Source organism: Topomyia yanbarensis, chromosome 2 (genome assembly GCF_030247195.1).
Source record: "Topomyia yanbarensis strain Yona2022 chromosome 2, ASM3024719v1, whole genome shotgun sequence".
Taxonomy (NCBI): Eukaryota; Metazoa; Arthropoda; class Insecta; order Diptera; family Culicidae; genus Topomyia; species Topomyia yanbarensis.
The window spans coordinates 386,567,619-386,591,171 of NC_080671.1; the positions used below are offsets into that span (position 1 = coordinate 386,567,619).

Here is a 23,553-nt window from a genome sequence, read left to right on the forward strand (position 1 = left end):
CATTAGAGGAATTCATCATCAATATCAAATCCAAAAATTCGTTAGCACTACATGACGTCTGGCTGGTTCCAAGTGATGCCTCGAGTAGTACAAAAGCACAAAAGTTCTGGGTGCACGGCATTTGGCCCTCGAATCAAAAGACAAGTTCGGATTCCGAGTTCTTATCAGCAAACAAGAACTTCTGTTCTTGTTAATTAGACGTCATGACTTTTTGGATTTATCGTTTGAGCTAGTGTCAAGTTTGGTGCTAGTTTAGATTTATCGTGTAACTGGCGCAAAATCTGGTGCTAGTTACTGATGAAACAAAAAATTCCAACTCTGTATGTATTGGGAACTCTTGCACAAAAACATTGGATTCAATCCAAATTTTGTTTCTTATTGGAAATGTTTTCACACAGTCATTTTGAAACCAAGATGGTAGCTTCCAATTACCGCAGAAAAGTGAAAACCATTATCAATATATTGATATACATTATATATATATATATATATATATATATATATATATATATATATATATATATATATATATATATATATATATATATATATATATATATATATATATATATATATATATATATATATATATATATATATATATATATATATATATATATATATATATAGATGACAAATAGGTAGTGGTCAGTAGATGATGAAAATTCATGATTCATACTGAAAATCAAGATAACGGGTTCAGCTTACTTCAAAACAGTAAACTATCATCTATATTGGTGTCATTTGGAAGGGCCTTAACCAGATAATTTCTCGCGTGTTTTTTGAGAAGGGCCAATAATCATACTATCAAAATTCACTTTAAGTGAAATTCTGGACAAACCATTAATCGCCGATTATAAATCACAGGAACAGACGAAACAGAAAACTTTTCTCTTTCATAAAATGTTAACGTCCATTCTCGGCGAGTTACGGTTTGTCCGGAATTTTCTCTCAAAGTGAATTTTGACAGTGTGCTTATTGGTCCTTCTCAAAAAACACGCGTGATTTACTCCATTTTGAAATCCAATAAGCTGACATCCGGCTTCTATAAAATTTTGAAAATTATCAATGTCATTTGAAAGGGGGTGGCCAGTAGATAAAAGAATTTAATGATTAACACTATTTTGCAGTTCAGGACGGCGGGTACCACAAAATAGTTCTCGCGTGTTTTTTTGTAAACGACCAATTCATTTTGAGTGAAAATTCCAGACAAACCCAAAATCGCTTAGAATGGATGTTAACGTTTTACAAAAGAGAAAAGTTTTCTCTTTCGTTTACTGCTGTGATTAATAATAATCGACAATTAATTGTTTGTTCGGCATTTCCTCTCAAAGCGAATTTTGACACTATGCTTAATAAGCATTGCTTATTGACCCTTTTAAAAAACGCGTTGAAGGCTTCATCAATATTGGCGTCATTTGAAAGTAGCTGGTCAGGCCAGTTTGAAACACAAACCCACGGCTTCCGGTTAGTTAGTAGATATCGCAAATTGAAAACAGAGACTACTTTGAAATCCAGCAAGGTGGCTTCCGGTATCTGTAAAGCTCCACTACAAAAAGCCTCAATAACACTCCTTATTCGAAATTGGTTGTAGGTCTGCCAAAATCGGGACTAATCAAAACGGATCATCACTGCATAAATTTAGGTAATTATGGGTGTTATTTTAAAAAGAATCTTCAGAAAGTGACGAAAAGTAATGAATTCTGACGATAAGAAATCTTTAATTTGATAACCATTATATTAGTAAGTCTTTTATCAAGATTCATGTTCTTTATGCAAGGTGGGCAGTAATTGAACATCTTCGTATTTTGTATAATAGTTAGATAAAGTGAATGTAATCGGTATACATATGTAAGTACTGTTTTGGACATAATCAGAGAGGCTACATCAAATACGTTGGCGAGAACTATACCTACACGGATGATAACCGGAAGTCGTCATCGATTTCTGTGATCTGCTTTCTTCCACAAAAACAAAACAACCCCCTTGTTTCATAAAGCTTTCGAAAGTCATCATATGCGAAAGTAGTCATATTAAATTTCGAAATGGCTTCCATCATCAATTTTCGGCATTTCCTGGCCACCATCTTTCAAATGATACCCATATTGATAGTGGTTTTCACTGTTTTGTGGTAACCGAAAGCAGCCATCTTGCATTACAAAATGGCCTTTTTCAAATAATACCCATCTTGATAGTTGCTTACGCTGTTTTGCGATAACTGGAAGCCAGCCTCTTGGACTCTATAATGGCCTTAATCATCAATTCCAGTTATCTCCTGACCACCACTCTTCAATTATATCCATATTGGTTGTGGTTTTTACTGTTTTGTGGTAATCGAAAGTCGCCATCTCGGATTTCAAAATGGCCTTAATCATCACTTCCCGTCATCTACTGATCAGCCCCTTTCAAATGACATCCATATTGATACTTGTTTCCACTGTTCTGTGAATTTCACAGTTTGGTGGTAACCAGCAGCCGCCAATTTCCGTCATCTACTAACCAGTCCTTTTGAAATGATATCTATATTACCGGAATCTTGATTAAAACTTTAAAAACAGCTTTAATCATCTTTTCGTTCTTGGACCTTGGATAAATTCGGCTGTTTACCGGAATCTTATTTGACTGATGTTTACTGGCTCAATTGAAAACGGTATCCTTTCATTGGACAGGATCAAACGAACGAGATTGAATATGAACTGCCACTCATTTGGAAGTAACGGTGAATGAAGAGCCATGCACTGAACATCAGTTCATGTGTTGTAAAATGAATATGAATGTTGTCATAGCCGACTAATAGGCTGCGCTCATGCAGCTTCGATTTTTCTTTTCAAAATCAGCAAATTTAATCTTTTATTGTTAAAATATAAAATTTAGGAGTCAAAACGATAAGTAACAGGCATTAGCTAAGTCTAAACAATGCCTAAAACCAGTAGCCTCATTTTAGAATAATTATTAAGTCAATCGAAGAAAATTTTGATCACCAAAAAAACATCAAAGTCTTGCATAACTGAAGAGTTTGTCTAGAACTGCTATAAAACGTCAGCCGAAAATATTGTTCACCATTAAAATTAAGATAAGAAAAATAGATTAAACGTTGAACTAAGTCTTTGTTTTCGATAAGAAATTCAACAACAAACAATGCTAGGGTGGTTCTAATTTTAGCAAGATCTAAATTTAAACGGAACGAGATAGAACTTGATTGTCTTGAATGAAGTTAAAACAATAGAACAAGACATTTTGGACATATTTGCTGAAGAAACGCAAACTTCATCTTTCATTCTTTCCATTCCACGAGAAAGTCAAAATGTAAGCCGACCTGAAATTTTAGAAACCAGGCCCGAACCCGCAATTTTTAATATGGAGAACTCAAACTCTCATGTATTTCGAATATTATGCACCAGAGCTCAACACTAGACGCATTACGGGTGTTCAATAAAAATGAGAATAATTTCAATATCTTTCTGTAATTAACGTAAAGAGAGTAATTTTTTGACGTAGGACTACGTCTTTGTTTTCGATATAGGGGTGCACGTTGCAAATTCTACAAAAATGGTATGTAACGAAAAGTGGTCCGATTTTAAACGCATATAATTCAGCCATCTCACGATAAATTTTCAAATTTTTTGCGCGTATCGCCCCGAAATACTTCTAAGAATAGATTCCAATAGATACCCCCAAAGATTTTTGATATAATGGCATTAAAAATTTAAATAATGAACAAACTAGTCAAAATATCGCGAATTTACACACAGAAGATAGCGCTTCCCTAGTCCAGCACGACAGATTTGTGTACCTAGCGCACTACGCTTCTATGAATGACGTCACCATCGACTATTTAAACGGACGGATTTCGCCAGAGCAGCTTAGTTGTCTGTTGAACAGCAGGCGAAGCAGATCACTGCGCTGTGTGTTTCCACAGCCAGTGTAGCTGATTTAGAAGTCCGTTACACTGCCTGTGGAGGTACGCTACCCAGTGAATGCGAATGAGCTTGTCCGTATGCTATCTTTTGTGTTGTGCTCGTTTCCAGCACACTTTTATGTATAATTATTCGTACACAAAATAGTTTGTACATGCGAGCTCCATTTGCAAACACGGTTAACATAGTATCGTGGTATTAGTTGTCTCTTTCGCTCTATCCATCATCATCAGCGTTGATTCATTTTGCTTTGTGCTAATGTTTGAGGCGAATACGCAGGTAGGTAGATCTAATGAATTGCACAACGAAAGTTTATTATTTATGTTCGATCAATTCATAGATTCATTTCCCCATCACGTGATTCATTTCCACTCAGCCTATAGTAGTATAATAGGTGCATACTACAAAGCCTATTTATGAATGAATACACTGCCACTTGAAAAAACGTTGCAAAAACGCATCTTGTCCATATATAAAATTGTTTTCAATTCTTTTATATTTATAGTTTCGATATATGATTAAGACGACTGCATTCGCTATATTTGTATGCGTACTTTAGGAAAGTTACAATAATGACAAAATATTACTAGAATGCTTGGTCTATACATGAAATGTGATTATATTGTCTAAAATTTGATTTTTCTTTACTGGTCCGGGTTTTTACCACACAATCGAAAAGTTTTTACAAGCTAATCTTATGCTATAAAGATTTAGTTCCAGATATTAGTTCGGTCACAGTTTTCTGCCTTATTTCTTCAGATCTTCTTAAATAAGTTTAATCGGACTCGATCACCTACTACTAATGAAATGACCTGATAATCAAGAAGGTTTGGTTCAATATGTAATATTCGATGTTGATTGGTTGTGATTAAACCATACGTAAGAAATATGTTTGATTTATTATTACTATAAATGTTCTAAGAAAATAAATATTTTACATTAAGTAGTATAGTCCTACGTCTACAGCTCGTGCAACCCCATAGGGCTGCCCCTTGTAGTTTTTCTCTCCAAGAGAGTAGCTCTCTGGAAATGGGTGGCATGTTTCTTTTCGCTCGGGTGCTGTCAGTTCAATCGAAGATGGCGTCGAAACTGCAAGCAGTCCGCGAGCGTACGTTGTACGGTTTTACGAAACGGATAGTCATCGTGGAAAAAAGTTTACGGTAAACCATTTTCGGGACGAAAACGTGCCCCTGAGTACAGTTTACCGGATCCTGGCATCCCTGAGCGTGGAGCGGAAGGCCGATAGCGAAAGAAGTCTCTGTTCTCCGAGTACACGGACGAGCAGATAGCGATCGTGGAATCGCAGTTACTTTCCGCTCTCGAAGACTCACATTCCAGGAAATGACAGCTACTATTCCAGCGATAAGTCGGCCACACCCCCCGAAGTAAAATATAACTCATAAACAAGCATAAATTTAAAAAAAAAAGTTATGCTGTACATCGCCATATCGGACAGAGGGATTTCAAAGTCGTGGTTAGAGCCGAGCGGTTTGGCCATCAATCAACAAGTGTACCGGGAGGAGTGTCTTGAGAAAATTCTTCTGCCGTTCTCAAAACAGCATCATGTGGATGGGAGTACGTCTTCTGGTTGGACGAGGCGTCTCCCCATTACGCCAAGAAGACGCTGGCGTATCTTGAGCTGAAAAGATACCGTACATGTTGAAAGAAAGTAACCCGACCAACTTACCCCAGTGCCCATTGAGGATTTTTTGGCTCCCTTAGTGCCCTATTGTACAAAAATAATTGGCGGGCAAGGATACGAAGCAGTTGATCACCAGGATCCGGAATTGTATTCGGAAGATGGACGTCAGTGCCGTCTAGCGCACGGCTCACAGAAACGAGGCTTGCTACTCCGCGAATTGACAGTTTTCGGTGACGTCAGAGAAATCGTTGAGATAAACAAACGGATTTCTCGACAGTTGTTAATTGACAATATTTGAGCTCTTACGGTGGAAAAAATAGTGTGAAATGGATTCTTGACGTAAATTATCCCATAATTACACTAGACACAGTGGATAAATCAGTGCATCTATGTGATTACTAGCGTAAATCGGAAATTTGACTGCATGCCATAGAAAATGTATCCCACTCTAATTTTCTGTTCACAGCAAAAGTTTTGGACATCGGCATAGCTTCCTTGTGATTTATCAGGTGTCGATCATTCGTTAGCAGCAACAATATATGAATTTCATGTAATTGTTTTCGCCGACGATTTCTATGACACGCGCTCGTCAAATGTTTACACTCTAACGAGCTAGCCTAGTATATGTAAGCCGTGGTCCAGCGCTCTTGTGAGAGCATCGCGACTAAGTTGCGTCGTACGGCTGACCAGAGCCCCTTTCCAATATTTATTGTCGTTTTTTTTTGAAGAATAAGCATCATGTTTTTAATAAAAAATACTGAATTCTCTGATTTTTTTTTGTTTTTAACTGCGTGACTGAAAAAAATCTCATTTTTGTTGAACACCCGTTAGTTGAAAATATGATGCTAATATTGTTGTTTTTTAAGATTATTACGAGTAGAAAATTAAAACTAAGATGGATGCTTCAATCAAATATTTGGTTCATATATTTCGCAACCAGAAATAAAAAAACATAATTTAATTAAATTTATTGATTGCCCGATGAATACACATTCGGTGAATTTCGATCAGCCAATATAAATTCCTTTGATGATGGAAAACGACACTGCGAAAATGTCGGATGATGCGAACAACCATGGGTTATATGCTGGACTTGGAGAATGGGCGAGATGTGATGACAATATGTGAAAGGTTTTCGAGATTCTTAAAATCTTGATGGAGAATCGGTTCCGGGAAAGTATTATACTGCTAGATTTCCACTTGTTATGATTAAAAGGTTTTTTTTTCACGCGATTTTCATAGCTTGGAGAAAAATCGAACCTGAAACAATGCATAATTGCGGAAGGAAAAACATTAATTAACATTAACACTCATTAATCGTCACAAACAAAATAAAATTGTGTTTATGCTTGAATGACACGCATTGCCGTAGGCTCATTTAATATTACTTTTGGTTTCCTTTTCAAATATCTATCATGATGGGCTTTTATGAGATTAAAAAAATGTCTAAGAGATGGCATTTAAAAGCTCTTTAAAATACATCTGCTCAAAATAAAATTTTAATCAAATGTCTTAGTAAAAATACTTTTACATTAATCTTTTTGTGTTAGGGGAAACTGTGCCACTGCAACCACTAGTCAAAAGAAGAAATATATAGGCATTTTTCAATCTCTAACACCAGGACCATTTTTTCTTAAATTTAGAGTATTCATGAATGCAAAGAAAACGGTTTAAAAATGAAACCTTGAAACATAAAAAAATATTTGTACTTAGACTTTTTATTAAAAGGTTTGGTAAACATTGTGCGTTTGAAATAGTAATGCGTCATGAATCACCAATGGATTCAGAAAGCTAATTTTTGGGAGATTGTGCTAACGTAAGAATTACGTTCACGAAAACGTGGCACGAGATAGGAAGCAGGATTTACTGTTCTTACAAACGAAAAAAGGATTTATATTTATCTATTTGTCAACCGGTTTCAGGCCCAATGTTGCCCATCTACAGGTCGTTATCAAACTGATTACTTAAGTAGTGCAGTAACACTTGCATACTGCGTGTAGTACTTGTCGAGAAGTGATGAAAACAATTTAAGAAATGAAAATTGATAAACACGAAAGGAAAACGTTTAGACAGAACACAACACTAGAGCCGGATAAAAACAAAAGAATATGCTTACTGTTTTACCCCAAAATTACCAACCCAGTTTAATCCACTATGAAGAACCATGGTAACCGCTTACAAAAGCGGCAACACACTAAAGACCTCTTGTGTAACCTCAAGAACAAAGTTCCGGTTGATCAAAAATCCAGGATTTACCAAATCACTTGTAAAGACTGCCACTATGTATATTGACCAAACCCGTCCAACATTCCAAGTTCGCCTTCGCCGGGGTGGGCGTAGCGTAGTTAGTAAATTGATTACCTTGTACGCAGCGCACTTGGGTTCGACTCCCGACTCCGCACACAGGGATAGAAATTTTTCATAAGAGATTTTTCTAACCCGAAAAGGCGAATGACCTTAAGGTTAAAACCTCTATAATCGAAATTAAAAAAAAGTTCGCCTTCGAGAGCCCAAACATGCTGTAGATAATCAAAGAACCAACGACTCCACTATAAGTCATGATGGCCGATGACCTTTTTGACATGATGCCATTTTGCGACACCCTAATATACACCTAAGAACAATTATTTTTTGAAATGCCTCCTCTTTCGCTCAATATTTTGCATCAAATTTTAGGATATATTGTTCAAATGCTTCTATATTATATGGAACTTCTCTTAATACACTGAAGTTTTTTTTTTATGCGGGGGATACGTACCGCATAAAAAAAATCCGCATAAAAAAAACCGCATAACTTTGAAAATCCTCATAAAAAAAACCGCGTAACTTTGAAAATCCGCATAAAATAAAACCGCATAACTTTGAAAATCCGCATAAAAAAAACACATAAGGTATGAAATATTTTTCAATATTAAGAGCCATAGTACTCAAGGAAAAGCAAGGATTTGAAGTAAGAAAGTTTAGAAAAAAGCGTGGAGTAGGGTCATATGAGCAAGTTTAGAGTTTTCCGGCTACTTAGCTCTTTTTCTTCTGCAACGCAGGAGTCAGGATCTTTTGGCATTAAATGCGAATCACCTGAGTCAGCGGCATGTCCAGACAAGCGTAAAGTCACTTAATGACTTATGCTGTCGGAACCGTGACTTCTTGGAATCGCAAGACTGTACTCGGCACCTAACCGACCAGCATTGAGATAACGATTTCGAGAGAAATTTCAACGTCGGGAAATTTCTCCGTCGGAGTAGACTAGGCCCCCGCCGGGGACTAATTCGAATAGATCGGGAAGTAGCGCCGGCAGATGCTCGTCGTGGCGCCTGACAACTGGAAGTCACTCCACCCCGAATCGCAGTTCGTATCGGTTTCGGAAGATCTTCCACTGCCGGGGAACTTTTCGTCGGAGTAGGAAAGATCCACCGTCGGGGACTATTCCGAGTAGTCCGCAGCGAATCGCCGGCTTGAATCATCGGGGCGCCAGTGAACCGGACGCAATCCTCCACCGGGAATCGCTGGACTAACCTCGGCATTCTGCCGGACTGCATCTAAGGAAGAATAACGTGTCCGTCAACGGTTGCAGGAGACATTCTTTCGTCGGGGAACTCTCCGCCGAGGTAGGCTAGCTCCACCGTCGGGAGCTACGCCGAGTAGCACCGAACGCGACAGACCCTGGTCGTTGGGGCACCAGTGAACCGGAAACCACCCTCCAACCGGAATCGCCAGATCGACCACGGCATCCAACTGGTCAACGTAGAGAGGAAGGCATGTAGAATATCATGCCGTGCAGGACTGATATGGCGGTTACGAGACAAGCGAAATCTAGCACGACCAGCTAGACCTGGAATCAAGTGAAGTGCATTAACACGCCTCCCCCCAAAGTAGTCATTTCAAATGGAATCCGGGGGATCAGGCAAATGTCGGACTTCTTGGTGGAGTTTAGAGGAATAGAGAGTTATCTTCTCTGTTCAGAGTCCCTCACTGTGGCACATGATGGACGAAATCGGTAGTATGGTCTAACTACTGAACGTGTGCCGGGTCGGCGTAAAAGCTTTATCACCAAGTAAAAAAAAGATACACGCTCAGAGACTTTTTTTTCCGATCTCGCCGAACTGAGTCGAATGGTATAAGAGATTCGGCTCTGCGGGCCTCGGTTAAAAAGTGTAAATTCCGACCGATTGCATAAGTTTTATTATGAGAAAGGTAAAAAGGTATTCAGTCATTTTCTGTTTTTATTTTCACTGCATCAAGAATACTTCTCATATCCTTAACCCAAAGACTAGTAATTTATAACCTAAAATAAAAATATAAACATTTTGTGTCTTTTGTTTAAGCATGTGCATTCACGAGGATCTATCTTTCGATAAAAGTCGCTTCAGGTGATGCCCTAGAAATTAAAAGGAAGCTGCATAAAAAGAATCGCATAACTTTGAAAATTCGCATAAAAAACCGCATAACTTTGAAAATCCGCATTAAAAAAACCGCATAACTTTGAAAATCCGCATAAAAAAAACCGCATAACTTTGAAAATCCGCATAAAAAAAAACCGCATGACTTTGAAAATCCGCATAAAAAAAAACCGCATAACTTTGAAAATCCGCATAAAAAAAGTCGCATAAAAAAATCCGCATAAAAAAAAACCGCATAAAAAAAGACTTCAGTGTATACTAACACTTTCTGCATCACCAAAAAAATCTTAAAAACATGTGTAATTTTCTCCGAATTTACACTACACAACCTTCAATAGGACTATCAAAACCGTTTGAAAATAATATTCGTAAAATTGTTAGTAGCGTTGAATAGAAATAGAATAAAAACAGTGATAGTGATGACTTCATTACACAAATAAATGTTAAAAAATAACTGATTCGAAGAGTGGAGCAGAAATAGAAAAAACAAATTAATATTTGAATACCAAAATAAAGCAGCAAATACAAAAAACTGGTGAAATTGGAAGTAATGAAAAAGGCTGATTGTGTATCCCATGATATACTAATCGCCCAAAACCTCTCGAAATAGAATCATTGTGTCGACGGCATGGCATCATTAGGCACTCGATTGGCAAGGAAACACCCTATGGCTGTGCGTGGGACTACAGAAGTTAAGCCCAAACAAAGAGAAAGAAAAACCGTATTCTGGCGCCATTCTATCAATTTCCATAAATAAAATATCGGCGAACATTCGCACAATACATCTAGGTCAATCCGCAACAAAATATATCCGATAAGCTGCTTATATGACTACTGACTGCTATGCGTATGTCGCTTTCCACAACAAACTGTAACTATAATAGCAATCAGTGAAATGATCTAACCATCTACTACGATACGGAATATTTCTGCCTTTGTTTCATTGTGCGATGTTGAATGCAGGGGGGGGGGGGGGAATCTCCTGACAAACTTGTGCGTACATCTGTTTGTCATTTTTCATTGCATATTTTTAAACTTTTTGATAGCCAAAAAGATTTTTCACGCACACAATCACGAAGCAGGAGCAATATTTATTTAAAATTTCAAGTCCGTTGTCCCCGAGAATTAGTTAACTTAGCAATTCTGGATACCTGAAGCGCCAGGTGTGCATAACCGAAAATTTTAGAGAGAGAGAGAGAGAGAGAGAGAGAGAGAGAAAGTAGGTAAAAGGAAAACCAAACAACAAAGATCCTGAATTTCTTGCAAATAGCAGTGCGAATATATTCTAGGGGAATTGTGGGAAAAACCGACACTATGGGTAAAATCGACACCCCACAATTTTCCCTAGAAATCAAATTTTCATAAATTCATAATGACACTTTATTATTAGTACATTTATGTAGAGCATTTGAAGACAAATTGGATTTACGTTAGTACGCCGAATGTCATAAAAATAAACAAAACATACAACGACAACAGCGTTCATACTCGTCTGGATGTAAAATTTTGTTCGTAGATTTTAAGGTTTTAACCGAACAAAAGCTTTTCAAATCACCACATTTTTCAGAACCTTATTATTATCGGCCTTTCCTATGATCAACTGGATGCATTGAAGACGAGTTTGAGAACTTCAATATTTTTAATTGCTTAAAAAAATGTGTCCTATTGGGGTAAAACCGACACCTTTTGGTTAGGGTAAAACCGACACGCTGTTAAGATGGTTGTGGTTACATGCGGTTCATTACAAAAGGCTGGTGATCTTAGTGACACTTTAAGTAATAGCAGTAATACACAGAAACACTTTTATTGTGTTTATTTCTTATAATTCCCCTTAAAAATCAAAAATTGGAATGTTTGCTTATCAGATTCTATCGAAGCCTTTGCTATTCGTGCAAAATCTCGTCAAACCGAATTTATAGTGTTCTCTTGGTTTGTCATAGATGAACTTTATCACAGTGAGACAATGATCTTTTGTATACCCCGGTAGATCGTTGATGATCAGAGTCCGAAAAATCAAGTCTGAAGAAGGTAGTCTTACTAAGAAATGTCTGGCACTTACAAGTGAATAAATCCGATTAGCAGAATGTAGAACGCTTGCAAATCTTCTATTGCGAAATAAAATGACACTGAAGATTGCAATAAATAGACTAGCCAGAATATTGAAACCTTCTACTTTTTTTCATTTTTAATAAGCACAAATAAGCGTCTAAAACGATATAAGCTTCTACTCCATAAATACTGTAGCGTCGTCAGTTGCCATAGCGAGAAACTAACAAAAGCGTTTTTATCAGAATGGATTGTTTATTCAGTGATTAGAATTTCATTAGGATTCATTAACACGTTCAAAACTTATCGAAGATGGACCGCGAGAAACGTGAAAGAATTCTGCACGATAACGTTCGAAATTCAACGTGGTCAAAAAAATGATCGCAAAAATTTACATATCTTTTCGATTTAGACCCAGTTTGATCAGTTCTCCTGACCACGATGGGTTTTCAACTTGAGTTTGCCGATTTTTTCACGTCTTTTACGTACCATCTTCGACATCTTTGCAATGTGTTAATTAAACTATATCCACTAAGAAAACAGTTTCGTATTCAAGTTCGACATATATGGCATCATAAAAAATAATGTTGAATTTACTAGGGTGGTTCCAACACACATGTAAAGAAATTTCCTACCAATGCGGAAAACGTCTGTTTTGGCTCTAGAGTTGCAATTTGGTTGGACGGAATATTATTCGAAACCAATAAAATTCAGTCGTATTTTCAGGCATAGTGTGCCACTGAAACATATTTTTTTGTATTGATTACGCTTTATTTAATTATATTAGTTATTTTGCAATTACACAGTAGGGGAGAGTGGGTACGCTTGATCCCACTTTTGTTTTTTTCTCATAACTTTTCAATGAAATTATAATTTTAATTGCAAAGTTCACCAGCTTGTAGTCAATTCGAATTGTAAGAGCTATGAATATTGTTTAAATTCGAATACTATGTCCTGTCAGTAATATGAACAGTTTTGAAAATCATGTCGAAACGAGGTTTTTGTAAAAACGTGTGGTAACTTGATCCCCCGCCTACTAGGGCTAAAGAAACAAAGCACACTATGACCTATAGGCACGAAAGTTCAGCTAACCACCTATCCTGACCAATTAATTAATAAGACTATCTTTTTAGATGCTCGACAAACTTTAACCACAGTAGAAAGTCAAGAAAAGTATTTGCGGTAAATCAGTGCTATTTAACTTGCTTTTCCAATCTTCAATAACTTATACCATATTTGTTCACTGAAAAAACATTTTAGATCAATTAATAGCGCCAGGTACTTTATGGAAATGATGTTTTTCTATTTCTATGCATTTTGAAAGGGTATGAGAGAGCTAATAATACGGATCAAGAATACCCAGTGTTACAGGGATCAAAGATACCAATTGTATGAGGTGAACAAAATTTAAATTTTTTGTATGTGTTGTGAAACTTTTTATTCGAAAAACGTGTTTTCTTCTTTTTTTTAAATAAGCAATTTGTATCAATTTTTATGAAATGTTCAGCGTTTTTCTATTGAAAAGAATGCTATTTCGCGAAAAATCAAAATATCGTCTTTCTATTGTTCTAGGAAATCAAAAAAACTTTTGTTTTTGGCTTTGACAAAAATTACGGAAGATAGATTCGTGGACCTTTTCCAAAAGAACTAGTCTGTGTGAAAATGTTGTCCAGCCACAATATTGTGTTGAAAACACTTGACACTTTTAGTTTTTGTGTATCAAAACTAGTAACGCATTTTACGGGATCTCGATTTATCTTTACATTGCATTAACCCATTATAACCCAGGGGTTTCAAAAAGTGAGCCAAATGCAGTGATATCTTCAATTCCACCAAAAAATGTATTAAAGATTATGGGAAAAATAAAATCACCGCTTAAAATGGTTTTGAGAATGAAAATATCTCGCGCAAAAAATTTCGTAGGCTTAAATAAAAACAACAAATTTTAAGTTGTTTGACATATTTCTTCGGATTTTCTGATAGACAACACTTCTTTTACACCTGTAGGAACGTTTTGTCACATAATGGAATTATTAGCACGAATTCCAAGAATAAAATTCAATTAAATGTATTGCTTACTTTTCAGCCGCCATTTGCCCCAACTATACACGGTTCAAAAATGTAAACAAAATTATAGAAAATGGCAGTTGTCTTGTTTCACAATGAAATATGAGGTGTAATGATCCCATTAGTGCAATAATAAAGCAGTTAGATGCCAAAATTCTGCAGTAAATACGCGTTAAACGATTGATAGTTCTGCGTATGAAATTTCATGCGCTAGGATATAATGGGTTAAGTAAAATTTCCGGAATATGCCTATGTTCTCGTGCTCTACAGTGGTGTAACCCCTTAATAAAATTTTGCAATCTTGTTTAGCCCTCAGAAAGGCAAGGGGTCTCACAGGCCCAGCTATTTACAGTTTTCTACCACTTTAACAAAAGCACTGTTTTGAGCGACTTAGTGGAATGTTATATTAAACACTTTAACCGTTGTCTTCCGTTTTTCTGATACAATTCACTGAAGAAGGCTGCAAGTCGTAGCCGATATACGTATCTGTAACAGAAAAGTGCAATTTTGCATTTTGTTCATCATAGTGGAATTAAAACGGAAGACAACGGTTAAAGTGTTTAATACAGTTTTCTAGTTTCGATGGACTTGTAAATTGAAATATAAATGAGTTAGAGAAAATAATGCAATTTTCTAATCTTTGTCGATTCGCTACATATATAAACCTTTGACAAGGTGTCCTGCTATACAAGATCGAAAAAAATCGAGTTGTTTTACTTATGGTGTATATTTCTTAAGATTCTAATAAACCTTTCAACCATTTCTGTGTCAAGTTGGTATCAAAAATTCATGTCAAAAAATGTAATTTCTGGAAGACTGCGGAAAAACGGGTACCGTACGGCAAACAAAAGGTATACTTACTTATGTAAATTGGAAATTTTGTTGTTTCACTGATATCAACCGTAACTACCAGGTGCACTTTTCCAGTATCGAAATATTCCTTTACACCACAATTTTGTAAAGTTTTTCAAGTAAAATTTTTATTTTAGCTTCCCGAATGTGTATATGTTTCTTCCCCTTTCAAAACATCTCGAGAGCAAGCCTCTTTTTTGTCTCCCAAAGCAGTCCACCTCCTTAATTGTGGCTATTAATTTAGGGCACTTTTTTAACATAAATTACCCAAACAAACAAACGAATGGAAGAAGCTTCGCCAAATTTTGAAAGAAACCGTGAAATTATTCTTTTAACTAACTACCAAAAATGGTATGAATCGATGCAATAGACAAAAGATATCCTCAGAAATAATTCCCAAGTGGTCAGTATTCGAAGAAGTTTCTTGTGGACGAGTTTATAATGACTTTGTTTCCACTTACTTGGAGTCATTTATTTCGTTTCTTGTTTTCCGAAATATGATCCAGATTGATCTGAGGGTCATAACCTAGAAAATTAGCCGCCTGAAGATACTTGCAAATAAAAGATTGCACATTGACAAGTGATCAAGACACAATCAGACAATTTGAAATTGTTTGGTGCTTAATCCTAGCAGTAGTAGGTAGAAATTGAAGCACAAAATATGTCCTGATATCATCCTTTTTCGTTTTATCGAATTAAAACTCGGCTGGTATATTAAAACGGATCGATACTATATTGAACAATAAATAACATGCTATAACTTTTAAAGCATACAAGATAGACACTTGGTGCCTTCAGCAAAGTTGCTCGCAAAAGATAGAGCTATAAATTTGCAGAAGACATCATCTCAATATAATAGCTTAAAAAATTAATGAATATATCACACTTAGGGGGGATTAATCAGTGAAAGCACAATGTCAAAAGAAAGAGCATATAAAATCCAATAACTTCTCCGGAGCCGCTGTTGACCTCAACTTAACCATTTTGGCGGTAATAGTCAATTTCATGTTTTTGGTCTTATTTCTAGATATTGAGAAACGTTAAGAATCCGTCATCTATATTTAATGTTAAATATCTTCTTCGCTAACAAACTATAGTTCGTTCGAAAGGTATTCGCTGTCCGAAGATGTACAAAGTGTTTGTCTATGTTGTTAATTCCGACAGAAATTTAAAAAAAATTACAAAAACTGCCTTTTTTGGACATTCAAACATTCATATCTTAGGATCTAAGCATCAGAATGGGTGGGGTGTATGGTGTTAAACCCCTGCATGTATTTATATCGCTTTTCATTTTCCAATATGTTTCAGATCAATCCGATGGTTCTAGGTTAGAAAAATTACAATCAGAAGGTTCGCGCAAATGAACATTTTTGCACTGATAAGTTATCAAGTTCATTCCAGACAACTTGAAATTGTTCCGTGATTATTTCTAGCGGTTGTAGATAGAAGAATGAAATACAAAATTCGTTTTATCGAAATAATGTTTGGTTTATTTAAATGGATTATTACTATATTGAAAAATAAATAGGCAACAAAGGGTAATTCACAAACAACAAGCCATAACTGTTAAAGTATTCAAAATAGATATTTCATGTCTTGAGTAAAGTTATTCGCAAAAGTAAGAGCTACAAATTTGCTAAGACATCATTTCAATACAATCACTTCTAAGAAAATTTATGAAAATATCTCACTCGTAGGGGGATTAATCAGCAAAAGCACAATGCCAAAAGAAAGGGCATTTTGCCTCCATTAAATTCTCCGAAGATACTATTAACCTAAAATAAGCCGGTTTGGCGTTAATAATAGATTACCTGTTTTTAGTCATATTTCTGGCAAGGGTAAACGATAAAAAAATTTCGTCCGTATTTAATGTTAAATATCTCTTTTGATAATAGTCCGATTTCAACAATCTATATAGTTAATCTATATTGTCATTTTCGGCAGATAATTTTAAAAAACTTCAAAAAATGCAATTTTTGCACATTCAAACATTCATATCTTGAAAACTAAATATCAGAATCAAAAACAAATTAATAGCGTTCTGTCTGGCTGATAGGTCTTTCATTTAAAATTGGTTTGGATAAGATCGGTTCAGCCATTGCTGAGAAACACGAATAAGAGTTTGTCCGTTACATACACACACAGACATTGTCTCAAATCGTCGAGCTGAGTCGATGAGTATATAAGACTCGGCCCTCCGGGCCTCGGAAAAAATCTTAAAAGTTTGAACGAATTCTATACATTTCTTTTATAAGAAATGTAAAAAGTTGGTTAAGTATGGGATATTTTTTCCCAAAGCAAGCAGCACACACGTCGCACCCTGCAGTGGGTTGAACTCAATTCAAAGCCCCCCTACCCGTCCACATCGCGAATCGAACTTTGCCCACAGCAAAGAAACTCGGGGCAAATTTGTAGACGATTAACGGTTATTGTACCATCCGAAAGTTATAGTCATGATGTTGCTTGTTTGACATGCGAGGAACGAATGATTTAAAAAAACAAGCGGTACCTCTATTTATAACTTCGCGTATTTGATTGAGTCTCTCAGGTACCCCATATTGACGGCTCTGGCTGAACCACGAGCGATGTGCATTTGATGGACAGATTTCATTTGTCCATCAAACGCACAGCTGCTATAGCGTCAAAAAGGATGGATTTGATGATCTTCTGGACCATGCCTTATACGTGTGTCGCAGCCATGCTAACAACGCTACCCGAGCAAACCAAAAGCCCATAATGCTCCCATGCTTATGGTACAAATTCACCCCCACTACATAGTGTTTGGAATGGGTTCAACCCATGAAAACACCATCACCAGGTAGCTCGCATAATTTGGCTATATATTCCCAAATTATGAACAGGGATCACAACAAAAACTAAACTTGTCCAGTGAACAACCACAGTAACCCTACCAAGCATTCGAATGTAACGGCTTGCAAATATTCGACGCGAGCTAGTTTTTTCGGAAACACAAATAGTTTCTTGAATACGAGGTTTATTATTCATAATTTCAGAAACTTGGTCACGATTTTCGTAAATCCTTCATTTCACGAAATTGTGATCTTGGAGACCGGCATAGCGTAGTTGGTAAATTCAATTTACATTTTCAAAAGTTATAACAGTTTTTCTGTGATCGTTTTTTTCCCCACCGCGGGGAGATTTGACCAAGGCGTGGGGATACTTCGTCAAGAGAATTTTGAAATATTAGAACAAAACATAATGGCATGAAACATGCTGTAATCTTTTTCGAGGCTTTTAGTACTAGTAAAAAATAAAATCTTGGTCAAGTCTCCCCAACACTAGTTCTTACGTTCAATGTCGTGCTAATTTTATAAAAATCGAATATTCCAATTAATGTAAAATCATTTCACTACTTCATAAGGATCAGCATAGTATATGAGTTCAATAGAAACAATTAATTATTCTAGTGGATATTTCCATACGAAGTTTGATAAAAAATTACATCATTTAAAGCAAATTCACTAATTACGGAATATTTTTCACGAGGAATGGATTTTTTCTACAAACTTTTAAAAGTACCTGATGGGATCGAAACAAGTGAAAAAATATTTTTCTTTAAATTCTAAGAACCAAATAGAACTCGTTATTAATAATTGTTGAATCTCGCGCTTGTTCAAGTCTCCCCATGTTCCCCTATGTTAATCTACAACTATCGAAAGTAAAAATAACCCCCGCTCTGACCGAGATGAGTCCATGCAGTACAATAAACTACATAAACGATCCAAAACTTACACGACTTTTCTTCCGAAATTTAGAAAAGATGCCCCTATATTAAAAGGTAAGTCGTTAACCACAACAAAACAATTGGGATAGTAGATTGTCGAATGTAGAAGATTGTCAGGCTGAAATTCGAAAAATTGTAAAATAGACGGGTTTTTTGTCACGTCATGTTCTGCGCGTGACAAGCATAGTAATATGCAATTTTCCTCCCAAAAAAGATGGCTTACTAGCTAAAAACAAAGCTCTATTCCAAATATGTCCAGGGTTGTCAAAGAATATCTGGCAGATCAACTAAAAATGTCTGGCAAAATCTGTCACTTAACAGCGACCTCAAACTTATCGAAATTTATCAGTGGATTTTTGATAAATTTGGGAAAACATGTCCAAATTTCCGAAATGTGAGTGCAAACACTTCTATAATTCAAAAATCTGGCAGAATGAGAGGTTTGTCTTTTTCTCTGGAAGCTGCAAAAAACTCTGGCTGTGCCAGATAAATCTGGCATAGTGGCATCCCTGAATATGTCCCGTCAGCAAACGGAACTTCTTCTCTTACGAGACATCGTAAATTGGGGGTCGTTAAGAGTGTTCACAAGTAGTGTTACCAATTTTAGACTAGCCAGGCTAACGGTGCAGTAGTCCAGTGCCATGGTTCTGAAGAGACAAAGTCGACACGCAAAACCCCGAGTTTATACAATTAAGTTCCCTTTCGCATGAAAATGAAGGTAGTTTTAAAGTAATGTTCTTTTTAAATAGAATATTGCACGTTGTACGTTGCCCAACAGTGTTATTCTGAAAAATTGATTCTAGTCAGCCACAAAATATTTACAGAGCCTCTACGCTTTCACATGTTGTCGAACATTCTCTTTACTAAATAATCCATTGGGATAAACTCTGATGAATTTGTCGGCCACTACATGCTGGAAATTAATCCTGTAAAGTGCTCCATTATCCAGAGTTGAATACGACAAAATCATGAGGCTTTGCTGAGCCATTTCCCTGAATACAATAGCAATCAGTGCACAACGCCTTTTGTTTGAATACATTTCGGAGATAAAATTTGATTTCGGCAAAAAATGAAGTATACCAAGAAGTCATAGAAGGGGACCCAATCGTAATATGCGTAAAACATTTTAATACACCCAAAACAAAAATCTCTTGCAATTATTGCAAGCGACAATCACTTGCAAATAATGTTAGCATCGCTTGCAATTTTGCAGTTAAAGCCGCTTGCAATTGTTGCAAGCATATAAAATCACTTCATCTCTCGCTATACGTACATACGTTTCTTCAACACACTGTCAAAGGATTACCACCACATTCACATGCCTATGCTGGTTGGTATAGCAACGCACGGCGAGTTTTTATTTTCCGTCTACTTTTTATTCATTCCTCACCAACATCATCAAACGCAGTTTTGTGGTTTATTCATTACACACGAGACGGCATCAAATTGTGTAAGAGTTTAAACGTCCTGTTCTTATGTGTAAGAACAGATCAGTGCTTATAGTTAGCGCTATGATGCGGAAAGGCCTGAGTTCAAATCTGGCTGCTTGTTTTACTTTTTTCATTAATCGTGAAATCATCTAAGTGTTTATATATGGCTTTTATCCACTTATTACTATCTGGTAGTATGGTTGGGTGGATAAAGCATTGATTAGCGATCTGTTTGTGCAGGATTCATTTTTCAATGCCAACAGTCTTTTTTTCTAACGCATATTGGTCACCAATACACATACATCGCTAATACATAGGCAAAATTCGGTTTTTCTGTTTCTTGCATTGCATGCAAGGAAGCTTCTTGCAATTTTCGCACATTACCAGAACGCTTGCAATTTTCGCTCGTATTTATTGCATTAATGTAAGCGAATCTTACCGGGTACGTTTTGGGTGTAGTTATTAATTAATGTTGTAGGAATTCAATTGCCGAACCCTGCAATACATTGGGATGATTTAATGATTTTACTTCATTTTCATTCTTGAACGTGCATTCAAATTTCAATTCAGATATGACTATCACATTGTAGTTTCGTACACACGAGATTAAATTGCCATAATTCTGTTGCCACTAATTGATACCACGCTTCCAAAATAGCACCCAGCCTGATGCCAATACTTCGAATAGCAAGCCCTACCCATCACGTAAGGTCAAGCTAAAATCGACCTATCATCAAGGTTCACCCGACTTCTATTTCTTAGCTCCTATGAAACAAAATTATACCAGAAACCTAATTTAGCATCGATGCATAATTAAACTCCCTAATTATTTCAATTAACCTAGCACCACGTCGATATTTCAGGGCTAATAAAAGACATACACATATGTTTAGGTTCACAGTATGAAGTAACTAACCGTGTTGTAAGGCAATAATCTCCACATGTATTGCCAGCAGTCCCAAATTTGTTTTGTCGTAGTTTCCTCTACGATAAAATATGTTTCTCGTTCTGATCTTTTTATAATTTAATTATATTTCTGCTTCTTGCTGTTGTTGTTTTTCTTTTTTGCTTCGACTTAATTCACTACATGAATTTTACACACGCTATCTTTTTCGTGATCCTCCACGGTTATAAATAGACAGTTATTTCACACTACTAGACACCGTTTCGGAACTTGTCACAAAACACAGGCCCTTCAAGAGCACACCCCGTCGGATTCCATCACATTCTTCGGCAACCACACTATTCTTTGCCCTAATCCTCCCTTGTCAGTCACAACAGCAGGGGTCACACTTTCGCAAGCTTTTCACTGTTATTTTTTGTGTTTTCTTTTGATCTTCTTCGGAACCAAGCCCGGTTTAATTTCCCGAATCACCTTCACTTTCAACCGAAAGGCGAAAATCACATCTCGATCACCGCCACCAGCAGCGCTAATGGGCACACCAACAACAACCACCACAGCGGCATTCTATCGCCGACCGTTTGATTTGCGTACCCCCACGAGAGGCGACAATATCGTGGTCGTCAAAAAGTGGTGGTTAAAAACCGAAAATAACAATCATCACTTGTTTACACAAATTTTCCCACCTCACACATCTTCATATCGTTGCACGAAATCTTCTTTTTATTCGCACTTGCTTTCCAAAAAAAAAAGAAAAAACACTTGGCTCAAACTGACAGCCTGCCAGACTGTGCGGGATCGTCAGCCAAAACCAGAAAACCACCGATCGATCAGCCACCAACCAACAACGGAAACGCACGACCGACCGCGGTATTCGGGGTCCTCCTCGAAAGGTCGAATTCCACACGCACGCTGCCAGCGAGGAAACGCGCGCGCGAACGTAATTTTTCGCGCCTTCAACGCACTGCTCGGCTCCGGATACGAGAGGTCTTATCACACGATTAGCGCAGACTGAACTGAAGAATGCAACGCGGAACGACGGAGTCAAGACCTACCCGACCATGCGACATGTGCGACACTCGAAACTTCACTAGATTATACAATAATAATAAAACACACCAGACAGCAGCGGATGAACGCACGGCTCCACTGAGTGACCGTGAAAGCAGCTGCTGCCAGTACGAGCGACGCCGACGACGTCGCACACGGGCGCGCGGCGTTCGCCGGCCGTGGCGGTTTGCTTCGAGAGTTACCCAAGTCAGCTGGCATGCCAGCAAAGGGGCATAATATCACAGCGGCAACAGCAGCAGCAGCAGCATCCGTGCGGATGGCAGTGAGAACGACAACAACTTGTGGCCGGTGGAAGCCGGTCACCGTGGTGCGCATGTCGAGTTCCCCTTGGTGGCACTCAGAATCGGTGTCAAATATGTCGGGTTTTTAATGGAAAATTAATGTTTTGCACAGTGACTATAGACATTTAATGGTCCCAATGTTTCGATCTATTTCTGTCAAGTTCAATAAAGCATTGAGCAGTGGGTCGCATGGGTCATTTTCATTACGCTTAGGAACAAACGCTTGTTGCTAGAAGGGGAACGTAGGCGCGGTTGGCGACCTTGCCATTCTAGCAGAGCATTGTGACTGTCAGTTCAGAATGTCGAAATTTCCAAATGGTCATCTTCGCCTGGGGATGGCTTACTTAAGAAGAGTATAACAAGTGTTTTTCTATATAGCATAGATGATCCCCTTATTCGTCTTATTAGTCATGGTGATGCACTATTACAAAATGACTTGATCTAGAATCAATTGAATGCGCTTGAATCGACATAATTATGCGTTTGCTTCCTATAAAGCATTACATATTTCGAACTTGGCGTGTAAAATGTAATTTACACGTATTTGAGTGAAACGAATGCCTCTTTTTCTCATTCCTACAATTTGAGACAATGCATTGATCAGAGATAACAGACATATTAAATTCAAATGTGTATCGGATGGATAAATATATGAAATGAATTTATGGAGCGTCTACTCAACACTGAAAGAGATTTCTTATACCAGCTTGCCTAATACTGGATAACCTATACAGACACTCTGAAATCTCCAGATACAAACTCCTTTTTTGCATAATATTCGATATATGTAAACTTTAACAAAGTAAATCCGAGACAACAAACACTGTTTTACGAGCCAACTTAACTGCAAGTTAATACTAATAAAAGTTGGGAATTTGAAAATGGGGTTGACAAGTGGATGATGGAAATCAATGTCTGACACCATTTCGAAATCCTAGATAGCGATTTTCAGTTCAACTTAATTCTCTATAACCCTTATAATATAGGGTGGACAGGTAGATGATATAAATCGTTGTTTGGTGCCACTTTAACATCCGAGATGCAGTGGTGGGTAGAAAACCAACCGCAGCGTACATGCGTTTTGTGCGGTTTTGATTTCGTCCACACGTAAGAGAAGACAAGACAATCGGGTACCTAATTTGATACAGTTCTTAGCTAAATATTGAACTAGCTTCTGATTGGTCGTTTAGCCAGTCAAGAGCGA

At 37.1% G+C, this 23,553-nt stretch overlaps 1 protein-coding gene across 1 annotated transcript in view; it reads right to left on the reverse strand.

Annotated features, from left to right (window-relative positions):
* Positions 1 to 22,040, reverse strand: part of LOC131684726 (FMRFamide receptor) — a 371,455-nt gene extending 349,415 nt beyond the window's left edge. Inside the window, exon 1 of the mRNA XM_058967845.1 lies at positions 21,013 to 22,040. The gene's annotated coding sequence lies outside the window, so the exon portion shown is untranslated. The remainder of the gene's footprint in view (positions 1 to 21,012) is intronic.
* Between the last annotated feature and the right edge of the window lie 1,513 nt (positions 22,041 to 23,553).